Source organism: Squalius cephalus, assembly GCF_949319135.1.
Source record: "Squalius cephalus genome assembly, chromosome: 4".
Lineage (NCBI taxonomy): Eukaryota > Metazoa > Chordata > Actinopteri > Cypriniformes > Leuciscidae > Squalius > Squalius cephalus.
The window spans coordinates 47,050,518-47,062,398 of NC_137125.1; positions in this window are offsets into that span (position 1 = coordinate 47,050,518).

Consider the following 11,881-nt stretch of genomic DNA (forward strand, 5'->3'; position numbering starts at 1 on the left):
CGCGGGTGTTACTACTATGGTTACTACCCGAACCCCGAAGTTTAAAAGTACGATTAAAAACTATACAAACCCCATCAGGCTATGGCAGACGCGTCATTCAACCTATTTTAAGTCGATGTACCATCACAAGCGTTTTGGAAATATATTATGAAGGTTGAAAAGTTACTTAGTGTTACTTTAAACAAAGTTTTCTGGATAAACTTTTTTATGTTGAACGGCAATGCTAAGATCTGAATAGTTTGCGCATGCGTTATGAGCAAGCGGCAACCTCCCCGTCTCTCTCTTGAAACCAACACGGAAGTGAGTTAAACTGCAATTCGTTGACTGGCCGCTTGAGGCTGTTGTCAGAAGTGAGTCAAATCTGTATCTCCCCCATGTTAAAATGACCAACTTTACAGCAGAAAAAAACATGTTTACAGCCTGGTGTCTGTATGTGGTTTTGGTCTATAGCCTACAGCTAATTTTGCCCTTCATGACAACTGTGAGGGGGGTGAATTTTTTTATAACTCTTCCGTTTAGTTGATTAATATTTAAAGTTCTGCAAGGGTGTGGCCACTTGAGTGACAGTGGATTGCCGCTGATGTCAATGCTAGCCGTTTGTCTGCTAGCCGTCAGTTCACCTCAGCAAATTTTAGCTGCTGAACTTGCCACCTCTGCAGTGTTTTGTGCTTTTTTTTCAGGATTATTTCATACAATTTAAAACACCCATTACTTCGCCCACGGCTTTGGGTTCCGTTGTCGTCGAGTATCATTCGAGAGAACAACCAGCGCTGTATTCCTCTGTGAACATGCACTAATGGATGTCTGACAATTTCGTTGCTTTTTGGAGTTATCAGATTTAAAAACGTCAATAAAGGCTCGTTCGTTCTGCTCTCACGGAACAGATTGATTATAATATGCTTATGTACCGTCAGATGAAAGGCATCTGCAGGCATCGGCGCTTTCTCCGTCCATGCAATAACGTTAAATGCACATCCTTGAATGAGCGCGGATTTTCTAGCGCATTTACTTGAAATTTATAGGCAATATATCTATGGAGAGGTGGCCAAAATCAGAATTTAAAATGGACTGAATAAGCTCTCTACGAACTTGACGAGCGATGCCGCGCTGACGGACCATATATAGACTATAAAAAAAGAGTGACTGACATGTAACGTTATGCACATAAGTCTCACACACACACTCTCAGAGTAATATTAAGTTACTGCATAATGCATTTTCAACTAGCAGAATAGTACAGAATTACGATACACGTCTCACTTGTAGCCATGTCTTTTAACTATTATAATATTTCGAAGGGCAAAAATAGGAACTTTTAATTGAGCTCCTCAGCTCCACTCACGCCCCGCCTCTTTGCCCATTTTCTGTTATCCGGGAGTGACGCAAGGCCAAGATGGCGACGGCCGGCTCCGCCTACTTTAGGCTTCAAAAATGCTCTTCAGAAACCTACGGGTGACGTCACGGACACTACGTCCATATTTTTTTTACAGTCTATGGTTATGAGCAAGAACATCGCGCCAAATGCACGGGGTTTCCCTTCTCCATTTTGTGCTTTAGCTTTTATCGGTGGCATGTTGGAGTTCTCTCATCGACTGACTCTTCGAGGATCTAAATATTGCCTAGGCTGTAGGTGAGTATTAATATTACTTTGAATTTCATGCATGCATGCATAGAATCGTATATTTCCGAGCTGACAGTGTGTTATTCAGTGTTGATTTCGTCGACGAATAATTTTCGTCATCGACATTTTTTCCACAGACGAAAACGAGACGATAACTACATAAAAAAATAGTTTTGAATGGAAAAACTATGACGAAAATGTTAGATATGGACGATTTGGGAAGACATCGAGTCAGAATTTGTCCTGCGTTTGTGGTAACGCTTGTGGGCAGGGCATAGGGAATGTGAAGGTGACGTCACGCCGTGTTGCATTATTGGTCCGCCGCCATATTGAAAGGATCGCGCCCTATTCCGCTGTATGTGAATTCATGTGTTGGAGGCTGTGTTTAGATTTTCTGTTGAGATTTTTAGTAACGTCGATATGGTTGGTCAGTACTGCTCGATCAAGAACTGCCATAGCAGGTCACACGATCGTTCAGGGAGGAAAATGAACAACAGAATACGTTTTTTCCACTTTCCTTCCTTGAAAAAACAACACGGGAAGCAGATGGAGGAGCTGACGAGAATGCGCCGGATCGCGTGGGTTGCCGCAATAATGAGAATATTTTAATTTTAATAAACAAATACAAAATATTGTCTTCTAAAATTCCCATAAATATGGTTCTGCCATGTGAGGGTGAGACTGTGGTTCTTGAACAAAGTTGTCATAGTCTGCTGTGCTCTTACAAACATGTGTCCAAGTGTTGTGCAGTGACTGCTAAATCAACTGGTTTGTAAAAACGTTTGTTAAAAGTTGTACAAAGCTAGAGGTTGTGTATTGTATATTCCTTGATGACTTGTAGGATAGTTGATGAATTATGTTGATTTTGTGGTTCATGTTAACAGACGATAAAGCCACATTGCATGAATCAAATAAATTATATTTATTTTGTTTTCAATTAACAATTTGCTTTATTCTGTACATCTTTTTACATGCCCTTTTAAAATGTTAGTGAATCAAGGTTTTGTATAACTGCTTAATAAATACATTAAGTGACTTTTATCTGTTTCTGTACTGATTGCATCCACAAAGACTCTTTTAGATAACGTTACACATAAACTGGGATGGGCAAAGATACATCAATCTATTTTAAAGGGATGTATAGCTCTTAAACTCCTGCAAAGTGTACGCACTCAATTCAAAAACAAGGTTAACGATGTCCAGATTTGTGAGCGGAGGTAACGTTAGTGCGTCTGGATCTGTAATCCAGTCTTGGGCTGCTAAATCATATGGATCAACGTTGTTTATCGCGGACAGTTTGTCCAAATAACGTTTTTGGTAGTGGCATTTAGTTTCTCCCGATAGGGTCCCTTCTCTTTTTCTTTCAATTTCTTCCATTTTTCTTCAATTTTACCTCGTTTTAGTCAAACACACCCAACTATTACATGTCATACCAACGGGGCGAAAAGGTAAACAGAGATCGTGCCTCCTAAGATGGCGCCCACGTCCCATAATGCAACACTGCGTGACGTACCTTCACATTCCCTATTGGCATGCGCTTGATGTAGGCCTATATCTCATAAAACGTTAAAAAAATTAAAAACGTCTGGGAGAAAGAGAAGAGCAGACATATGGATAGATTTGAATAAGAGTGATTATGCAAAAGAGAGCTATATTCGACGTTACGCTTTTCTGCGAGCACACAGGCTGCAGCCGTGCTTTACGTGGTTATATATCTATACTTCTACCTGAGGAATGAATGTGAATACTTTTGACACCTCTGGTATACATTTAAGTGTGTCAGTGTGTGTGTGTCTGTGTGATTTTGGTTGGGTGACAGTTGTATGTTACAGTTTGACAAAAGCACAATGTTGTGTTTTACATAAATATAAGTTTAACGATGTCCTGAACAAAATGACGGAGTAAGTTTTTTTTTTTTTTTTTCACTGTTCGATCGCGCCCGCGCCTCTCTCTCTCTGACACACACATTCCAGCATTGCAATCTTGACATCGCAGCCTGTTATTATGCTGCGTTTACACCAAACGCGAATAGAGCGTCAAATTCGCGTCTAGTTCGTTCGACGCTTGAACATTTTGAATCCATTCGCGCGTCCAAAGCGAAAGCGAGCTTTTGAAGCGAAATAGATAGGCGTTCACAGTGCTATGACTCTACGGGAGCGCGTAGCTCGCGTTGCTCGCGTTGACTATGTAACGGCCCTAATGGTGTGTTCACACCGAACGCGAATAGAGCGTCAAATTCGCGTCTATCGCGTCTAGTTAGACGCTTGCACATTTTAATCCATTCGCGCGTCCGTGTCACTAGCGAATAAATATCCCGCCAAAAAGAGTATCAACAACAACAACAACACTTTATTTCTGCCGTACGTTTCCGTGATGTCTAGAATAAGACGTATTGCTGCTTTGTATTTGTTGTGGAAGATCCAAAAACGGAGGACATCCAAATGTCGACGTGTCTGGGTTCACAGCACCATCCAGAAACGCACTAAACTTGGTGAATTTCACCGTCTTTTAAAGGAACTGCGCCGGGATGGTAGTCGCTTCCAGCGTTATATGAGAATGACGGGTGCCCAGTTTGATACCTTGCTAGATAGGGTTTCTGACAGGATTTCACGAATGGACACCAACTACAGGCGATCTGTCTCAGCTGCGGAGCGCCTTTCCATCTGTCTGAGGTAAGGGCGGGGCAATTTCATAAAATAACGTCAATACCAATAAATATACAGCATATAGCCTATCTATCATTTTTGCTGTGATTTAATTCCAATATATTGTATGAAATTATAGTATATATTGTCCAATGTAATGAAAACATGCCGAAACAAATGAATTATGTTTATTTGTATAGACTCTAATTAATAAGTCTATTTTGTCAGGCCATAAAATAAGGGGAAAAAGATTTTCTGAACGGAGTTTGGATCGATCAGCACTGTAGCTTCTCAATATAGCCTACCTATTAAAAAATATATAGCCTACCAACATCTACTTAAAATAGGCCTACATTTATTGCTTCAAATATAGGCTACATAAATGTAGCCTATTTTAAATACTTTATATTAAAAAAAAAACATTAAGGTAACATAATTAAAAATAGTAATAAAATACTAACAACCCAAAACATATAAAAAATGTAATCTGCACCAAAACTGATTTTACATGTTTTCTATGCTACAGATACCTTGCCACAGGTGACTCATTTAGGACAATTGCCAACAGCTTCCGTGTTGGGGTCTCTACAGTGTCCATGATTGTCCCTGATGTTGCAGCTGCAATATGGGACAGTCTTGTAGAATATTTCATGCCTGTGCCCACCACAGAGGAGTGGAGGTCAATTGCAGTAAAGTTTGAAGAGAGGTGGAATTTTCCCCTCTGCTGTGGTGCACTTGATGGTAAACATGTTGTCCTCAAAGCACCTCCCAACTCAGGATCCCAGTTTTTTAATTACAAGGGAACATATTCCTTAGTTCTGTTGGCAGTTGTGGATGCCCAATATTGTTTCAGGGTAATTGATGTCGGGGGCTACGGAAGAACCAGCGATGGTGGAATACTTGCCAACTCCACTTTTGGTAAAGCACTACAATCAGGTACCCTCCAACTCCCTGCTGACCTGCCACTACCAGGAGCTGACCACCGAGGACCCCAGCCACATGTGTTTGTCGCTGATGAGGCTTTTCCACTACGGAAAAACCTCATGAGACCCTTCCCCGGGCGCATCCTTCCAAGAGAGCGCAGAGTGTACAACTATCGTCTGTCCCGGGCTAGATTGGTGGTTGAAAATGCCTTTGGGATCCTTTCATCCCAGTGGAGAATGTACAGGCGGGCCATTGAGGTCCACCAGGATGTTGCTGAGATGTGCATCAAAGCCACCTGCGTTCTCCATAATTTTCTGCGCAGGACATCCCAGACACCTGAGGAGAGGAGGATCATCCCAGTTGGTGAGGTGGAGCCGCTGCCAGGTCTGGGAAGACTTTCTGCAAACAATTCCGCTAGAGAGGCTGTCAGGGTCAGGGAGGTCTTCACATCCTACTTCTCTGCAGAGGGAACTGTTGCATGGCAAGATGCTGTCTAGTGCACAAGCACTTTACACTGTGTCTATATATTGTTATTAAATTTATTATTAAATTTATTTATATATGTGATGGCCCCGATGCAGCCACACATCAGTGAGCGGTAATGTTGCACACGCATACAAACACTTATTCATATGTTCTTGTAATTTATCCTGCACAGTTTTTATTTCGTTTTATTCTCTCAATAGTTTGTTTATATATTTATTTGGCAATAAGACTCAAACACTGTTTATTTCTCATTAAGATATTTATTTGCATTGTAGTACATCACTGACTGATTGAAGTGCACACAATTTAGTTGGTGTTGTGCAGTACACGCATCTATTAATATTACTTTCTTTGAGTTTAAGTTACCGTTGTGTTGCTGAGGAGTGGATGACTGGAGCTTCGGATGGTTCGGCTAGTTCCGGTTGTGGTCCGCGTGAATTAAGGGCCGGCATGCCGCCTCAACCGCTATTTTTGTTCCGCTTGCCGCTACCAACCAGCAGATTAACTGTGGGGGGGGTTCTCAAATGTTTGTGTTTGTATTTTCTTTCTTAATTGCTTGTTCTTTCCTTAGATTTATTATTTGTGTTAAAATTATGCACTTAATTATAGTGTAATTATTTACCTGACCTAGGTATTGATTTTGTTGTTGTATTAGTGAAGTTGTTGTTTTTGTCTTCCCTTATGTGTTAATGTGGACTAGTCCATTTGTATAAATGTGTCCCTGATTGTTTAACTGGGAGATCAGTTCAGTTTGTCTTTACACGCACTCAGTTGTTTGAGTTTAGTTTGTTCTGTTGATCTCTTTTATAGGCCTAAACATTTGTTTTGATGATTTGGACTTTGTTTCCTTTTTGAAACTTTTGTATATGATTTTTTTCGAATTCAGTAAAATATATTTTTTTGGAATATATTTCTATGATCCTCCTTCCTTGGCTGCTTGGTTCCTCACAATATATTAAATATATTTTTATTAAATAAAAACAAAAACAATCAGTTCATTCTCAAACAAACTGCTTTAATACTTAAACTGATTTGTGCACATATGTGATGATAAAAAAATACACAAAAATGATATAAATAAATGAATTACTCCAACATACTTGTAGTCATACTTGAGTCATGCTTATAGAAAGGCACATATTTGTTACCATTATATATATATATATATATATATATATATATATATATATATATATATATATATATATTGGTAAAACAAAAACAAACAAACAGTTCAAATTAAAATAAACAAATTACTTTAACACTTTAAAAACCTATTAGTGAACATTCGAGAATTGAAAAACAAAAAAAAATATAAACTGCAACTTAAAGCATTAGTTCACCTAAAAAATGAAATTTCCTGATAATTTGCTCACCCCAATGCCATCCAAGATGTTCATGTCTTTCTTTCCTCAGTGGAAAATAAATTTTAAGCTTTGATCCTCTTTATTAATTTCTCAAATTGATTTCTCAAAAAAAAAAAAAAATTCTTTTCCACTGAAGAAAGAAAGACATGAACATCTTGGATGACATTAGGGTGAGTAAATTAGCAGGAAATTTCATTTTTGAGGTGAGCAAATTATTTAAACGTACTGTATAAAAAAACAGACAAAGCCTACTTCCTTCCTTGCAATGGTTACCAACCTTATACTGGCTCCAGATTCAGTGTCACGGTGTTTGATTCATAAATCAATTTATGAATCTGAAATTTAACAAATTCTTTTTGTTGTTGAGGCAACCGTTGTAAGGAAGGAAGCAGGCTTTGGAAGAAAAGCTCATCCTCTGTGGATGGAGCTGCGGCTGGGGCTGGTGTCTGCAATGTCTGAAGCAGCATCCTCTCAACCGACGTGTCCCTGTCCCTCTTCCGAGTCCTTCTGTCCTATGAAATGGAAACACATTCTTTGAATTTATTCTGAATTCCATCCATGGAATAGTTTGTAAAAATTAGTTGATGTTTATTGTATTTATTCATTTTAGTTTGAAATCAGGAAAAAGACAAAAATACATGGATTAAATATGAAAAGGGAATATACTAAATAAATAATAATAATCATAACAAAGAAATTCAGAAAAACTTTAATCATGTACAATACCTCTAGGCGGTTTTGGCAGGGATGAGGCAGCATCAGATTCAGCAACAGCACTTGACTCTGCCTCGCTGCCATCTGTGAATGGGTCAGCCATGTCTGTGAAGTGACAATATAACAAAGATGCCTTGGTTTTGTCTGACAGAATTAATATTATTCGAGATTTCAGTGTAAATTACAACACAAATCATTTTGATACATCATACATTTCCAGCCATGCTATCTATACTTTTGCAATATCTTTACTGATCTAAATAAAACTGTTTTCCGTATAATTTTCCTGTTTTTGCGTATATTCACTTGTCAACCAACCTTCGATGTCACGCTCTGATGGACCTGCTGTGTCTCCTGCATCTCTGTTGTGCACCTGTTGTGCACCTGTTGACTCCTGCCTGGTTCAACTGCGGTCCTGTTTTCCTCAACCCCCCGCCCCATGTTACTGCTGGTCTCTCTCGGGGTAACGAAGGGGTCGAGGAAAGACAGGACCGCAGAGTACTTCCACCTCTTCTCTTGGTTTGCTCCTGACCCACTCTTTTTCTCTGTCTCTTTCTTCTTTTCCTTGACATAAGTGTCCCTGAGCCCCTTCCACTTTCTACGAACTGTCTCTTCTGATAAGAAATACACGTAAACACAATACTAATGAAACAAATAAATAATATCCAGGTGTCGAAACTTTGAATGCCGGGTTCTGCTAACTTTGGCTAATGCTAACAAGTTCATAATAATGTAAAAATAGCTAGAATTACGTAAAGGTTGTATATTTTCATCACTTACCAGGTAGTCCAACTTCCTCACTTATTTTTCTCCAAGCGATCTCTTTCTTCGTACGGTCTCTGTAGGCGTATGATTTTGTATCATAAATTTCTGGATAGGCACACACAGCAACAATTAGCATCTCCTCCATTTTCGACAACAGTGAGGGAACCTGAGGGAACGGACGAAACCGGTGACGTTTCAATGAGCTCTTCATTGGTTGGCTTGCGCAACTAAGCGTCATGCGAATTTTCCGCTCGAGTTCAATTTTTTCAACTTGCGCGGAAGACGCGATTCAGGAAACGCGTCGCTCAATTCGCGTCATTCGCACCGCCCGGCAACAATTCGCGCCGATTTGCGTCTTTGCATTGACTTTGTATGTAATCTACTCGCGCAAATAATGAAATTCGCGTTTGGTGTGAACACACCATAAGACACGCACCATTATAATAGAAGCGAGCGGCGCGCTCGTTTTTCCAGGCGCGCCTATGTTCACGGTTGCATAGTATGGTAACGACAAACGCCACGAGAGAGCAATGCTTGTGGAAAGGAGAAAGCGGTGCGAACTGCGCTCTTCATGATGACGAAGTATCAGCAAAGAATTAATTGATTTCTAGCCCTTGAATTAGCTTTAGACATATATTTATAGAGATGAGAAATGAGATAAAAAGCCGTCATTATGTCATTAATATCAGTCCGTCAGAAAAGCAGTTCTAGGCTTATTCTTGGCTGGATAACTCTTAGCAGGTTTAAAAAGCCCTTTTAAAATGAAATATGAATGCAGTTTTGAAAAAAATATTTTACATATTGCATATCCATAATTATTATAATGGATATAATTAAAGAATACTTACACTATAACGTAAATTAGAAGTGTGACGCAAAAAACTGGATTGTTACACCTGTTTTGAATTTTACTCGAATACAAATACAAATACTTTTCCCCCCTCAACAAATACAAATACAGATACAAATACCAGCTGCTTTGCACACCCCTAGCACAGACACTAACAACATAATTGGGAACAGCAGGGAATAATCACCAGTGATGGGACCAACCAGGATTATGGGAAATGTGGTTCCAGGATGAATGGAAACAGGAAGGAAGGGACCCCTAGTGGACACCCAGTGGAAACACAACAGACACTGTGACACCAGCATATGCTGTCTTTTTCAACAGGATCCATTTACAAAATCTTAGATTGTATTAACTTTAAGATATACATTTAGTAAATTCCTTAATTACTTGCCTTTAATTATCTGCCTTGGATCAGGAGATTCCATTCTCTGACCTATAATTAAAAAACAAACAAAAAATCAAATGAATAAGACTATTCAACACCTGCCGCAGAAATTAATTCTTACCATATGTGAGCGGACTTGGGAAATGTCCCTCTGATGGGCCTACAATAAGGGATAGATTAGGAGGGAAAAACATAGCCATTAGGTTTTGAACCAAGCATTGTAATTTTGGTAATACAAAAGTAATAAAACAGTAATATAAAAGTAACTAATCTATAATAGACAGACAAGCAAAATTATCTCAAAAAGTCTGTAGATGTTCTTTTTAACTTACCAAAGGCACTCTGATTTTCATACAGTGGGTCTAAATAAAACAACAAATAATGGTTCTACAATATGCTGCTTATGTATGTGCATTCAACATTGTTTTTGCAAATAGTTAACATTATACGTACTATAGTAATCTCCCATGCTGTGTGAAGGTGCTGCTGAAAAGCACACAGAGTTGATCAAAATAAAAATACCAGTACTTTTGTAAAAGCTGAACAATGACATTTCTTGTTTATCCCTGTAAAGCTACAATCGGTATTGTATAAAGCTCAATATTAATAAAGGTGAGTTGACTACACAGCTATACATACAATTTCTTCCATTTTGTTGCATCTCATTGAAGGGCCAACAATCAACTTGCTCATCTGCTGAAAGGAGACATGTTAAGTGACACAAGGTCAGGTATTTATTAGCAATATTGCTTAATATTTTTTTAGTCAAGACAAATTTATATATAAAAGCAGTAAAGCACATTTAAAAACAACAGTGCTGTACAAGCAAAATAGCAGAAACCATATCAGGCATGCGATTGTGTTGAGACTTGGGATAGTGAGCTGATTGTTTTGTTACACCCCTAGTAGTTGCACCCCTTATTCACATACAACAAAGTCAGTAGCTAGCCATTTGCTAAACATTTCAGGATGCTTACATATAATGTAGCACTCCACATCTTGGTAAAGGAGCCCAAAATGAGTTACTGAATAGATGGTGAACTATAATGTTTTACATAAAGACCATGCACTTTTTATCTAATGTTATCTAACAAATAGAATCTTATTATAAAGCGATTTTAATACTACAATTTCCATATTTTTTAACATTGATATACACTTTATATATGTAAATTTAATATATGTAAATTTAATCTAAATTAAGCTTTGGTACCGAAATTGGTACAGAGAACCGTGGATTTTCACTGGTATTTGTACGAAATACTGAAATTTTGGTATCGTGACAACACTAAGTAGTACTATCCACTTTAGTAGTAGTGCTCATTTTAAGTCAAGTTCATCGTTTTAGATATATCGGTAAGGTACCAGCGGGTAAAAGTTGATGAACACTGGGCTCATGGTGATGCACATCTTTCTCCAGGCTGAGGGCAGCTTTCACCTCAGAATGAAGAGGGCCACATTGGGCACCAACAGCAGAGAGTCCCTGAACTTAACAGTCATCACAGTAAAAAAAAAACACAAAATGCGATAATTAGAAGAGTTGATTAATTTAGTCAAGGCAGTGAAGATTTTTGCTTGACTATTTACTTGTTTTGCCTCAAAATAAACAAGCACAAATGGAAGTGTTATTTTAATGTATGCAGGACACATTAGTATGAAACAATCTCATCCTGAAGTTACAATAGTTAGCCTACTGTTTCTTAAGGATTTCCCCATTCCACTGCTCGCACCAACAATTCCATGTCCTGTTGTAGAAGAAGGATTTCATTTTTGGAAGAAAGGAGTTAATTAGTGAACTATTAGTCGGTTAGTTGCATAAAAAAAAAAAAACTTTTGGCGAAGTCACGCAGTCTGTGAGTGACATATTGTTTCGGTGTTTCGGGGCAAGAAATCCAATCATCCATACCTCAAATTAATATGAATAAAACATGCAATTAGTGACCAATGGCTTAAATGAACATCTAGTTGACTAAAAAAATGTCTCTACTGCAGCTCTACTGATTTTATAAATACACGAGACACCCAGAATTTTCAATCAATCATGTTACACCAGCATTTTCAAATTTCCTATATTGCAGGGTAAGTGGATCTGAATATACAGACTACAATAACCATAAACAT